Here is a 3,062-nt window from a genome sequence, read left to right on the forward strand (position 1 = left end):
CATGATTTATATTATAAATTCTTCTATGAAAACTAAACTAAAACCGAAGGAATGGACTTGAAAATACAATAATCATCATAAAAAAAATATCAATAAAAAAATTGAAGTAGAAATTACAAATATATTGACTTTTGCATCGAATTACAAATAATCACACATGATTATTTAATCTCTCAATTAACCAAATTGGATTAAAAAAAGGTTAAAATCAATGATGAACGTATGAAATAGTGATTATCACGAAATCACGCTTTTTATTATCATTACGAGATAAGATCTGTAACTGAGGGCGTAAGCCAGTGCTGAATGACCAGATATTTTCTTGAATATTTTTGGAGATGAATAACTTTTTTGAATATATGATTTATCAATCGGTGTTGTGATATTCAAGAGTATTAATGTCAGTACCGTGCCTTAAATCATCAATTTATTCATCATCTGCTCCATATCGGGAATTGACAGACGAAACGTTCCGCTACCACATGTTTCTTATTTATTTCATTTAAAATTTCATAATTTTCTGCTGCCGTTCTGAAGAAATGTCTCAACTTACTAATTCAACCAATGTATCTACAATCGTTCGGCTGATACTTGAGACCCGACACTGACATAGATATCACTATTTCTGTGGAGTCACCCATATGTCTGAATGATCAATCAGAATTTTTATACACAATTTTCTAGAGAGCAGTTCAAACCAATTGTTTGAAGGAGGAAATTCTTCTCATTGATATTCTCACTTTCTCACAAAAAATTGAAGACAACAATTGATTAATCACATTAACAAATTGGAAAACAACTTTTCCGGATTGTTAATGAACTAGATGGATGAATGAACAATTTTATAGTCTTACTGGTTTTATTTTACTGGAATCTGTTTGTACAACCGTTGAGGAAAATAATGTCAGGTACAATCTCATCGGCTCAATCACATGTTCTGATGATTAGACTGTATGTCGTATGTTGGTTATGAAATGTCGATACGAAGGAGAGGTGGTCGCTCCTTAATCTGAAACACATATGATCAACATTTATTATTTACCTGATACTAAATTGTCTAGGTAATTGTCCACATTATAATTGCGTAATTGTAGATTTCAATGGTTTCCATTTTTATAGACAGAAATTTATAAATAGTTTGTGCCGGAAAAAAAAAATAATTGTCTCGAGAATTACCACGACAGCATTGACTACTTTATACGTTATGAATACGTTTTATCCCCCACTTTTTTTTCCCCCCAAATTTATTTTAAATTCGGATTGACGCAGACTTGTGATATATTTCGGTCATTTTTCTAGGTTATTCTGGGAAAATTTAATTCATGGGCACGAATTGAGAGTTATTTCAAAATGATTTACTGATTATTGATTCAACTTTCTACTTATTTATAACAAATTAAATGTATTGCTACTCAAACCAATAGATTGTGAAATTATTACATGATTATCTGCCAATCATAATTGCAATCCGGACATTATGGTAATTAAATAATTTATTTGTTGAATAAATTTATCATTGTTAGTCAATGAAAATCTTCTTAAAAAAAAATTGGTGTTTTATTGAAGATTTTCTTGTAATTCTCAGGATTAAATAAATTAAAAAATTGTGGAACAAAAAAACTTTCTGAAAATCATAAGACTTCATAATTTTTTCACAATGATCTCTTAAAAGCCATAATCATCAATGAAGCTAAAAATACGATAAATTGTCCTTGAATTATTCACTAGAATCGGACGTCAGTCATTACGTCGGGATTCATTTAATTTCCCTTTACCTTTTCTGTTAAATGATGAAATATGAAAGCTATCAAAAGTGAAGTACAAATGATTTAAAAGATGAATAATATATCTTGAAGATATAATATATTAAATATTTAATACTATATTAATTATTTTGTCGTATATAATATTTTAGATATAACATTTCAAATATTTAATAATATATTAAATATTTTGAGAATTTTGGTGGGTATGTTTATAAATCGGTCATTTAAGGGGTTACATGAGTTTCAAAATTCATTTTTTTCCTGATTAATTGCTACAACATGTCTAAAGTATTGTCCAAAAATTTTTAATTGGTCGCAGTAAGAGTTTCGGAGATACAGACGTGGGAGACCAACTTTATTGTCATTCAAAACTTTAAACGCATTTTCAAAGTCGGTTAACAAGATTTCTTGAAAACCGTCTAACGAATCTTAAATGAAATTTTATACAGGTCTTCGAAATACTAGACCACTTTTTGAACTGAGAATTTTATCGTAACCGGTTTTAAAGATGCAAAATGTAGTGAAAATTCCATGGAAATTGGTGATTTTCCATAAAAAGAGCCGTCAAAAATCCAATTATTTTATTTTTATTTTCTCGCTTATTCAAACATTAGTTGAAGATGTCACCTAGAACCCGCAATTTTTTTTATTAATTTCGAATGATCCTGTGATAAGTTCTGCTGTGAACGGAAGAGCGCCTTTCTTTGAAAAAAAGGCTCGGTGAAAATGACGCCTCAATGGCTGAATTTTCCGAATTTTTCAATGAAAATATCGGAACACCTTTTCGAAATGTGTAACGTAAGAAAAAGTTTGAATTAAATATTGTAATAATAATAATAATAATAATTTATTTTCTTTGGTCTTACAAGACAAGTGTTTTATACCTTCTCCACTTTCTCCATTCTTAATTTATATCTTCAAGCCATTTCAAAGTTCTATCAATTTATTAATTAAATATTGTATTTTTCATTAAAAAAAAGATAAACATGTGTCGTGTTCTCGCTCGGGAAACCCATGTAACCCCTTAACACGATAGAAGTTTGAGAGCGGAAGAATAGAGAGATGAGGCCAAGATATGGGAGAAAAAAAAAGTATTAGTCGAAAGCTCGTGGAGGCGGAGTGGGTCGACGGAATGAACACTGAGGATTGACGTCATAGAATGACGTCAAGCAGGGCCGTGAGTTGTTACCGGTATCACACCCCCACATGGAACCTATTTCATCTTAACTTCCCCTCCCCACAATCCCCACAATCCCTCCCCCACCATCCACGTGTCCTCTCACCCCCTCCCATCAC

General features: G+C 31.0%; 1 protein-coding gene across 4 annotated transcripts in view; it reads right to left on the minus strand.

The window, feature by feature from the left end:
* The window catches only part of Rfk (Riboflavin kinase), a 9,785-nt gene that overhangs the window by 2,972 nt on the left and 3,751 nt on the right, over positions 1-3,062 (minus strand). Inside the window, exons 1-2 of one of the 4 annotated variants that reach the window (XM_011306375.1) lie at positions 1,177-1,271; positions 855-1,009 (exon numbers count right to left, since the gene is read on the minus strand). The gene's annotated coding sequence lies outside the window, so the exon portion shown is untranslated. The other 3 variants (XM_011306374.1, XM_011306377.1, XM_011306376.1) reach the window with 3 other exon arrangements.

This window comes from Fopius arisanus, unplaced genomic scaffold (genome assembly GCF_000806365.1).
Source record: "Fopius arisanus strain USDA-PBARC FA_bdor unplaced genomic scaffold, ASM80636v1 scaffold00047, whole genome shotgun sequence".
NCBI classification, from domain to species: Eukaryota; Metazoa; Arthropoda; class Insecta; order Hymenoptera; family Braconidae; genus Fopius; species Fopius arisanus.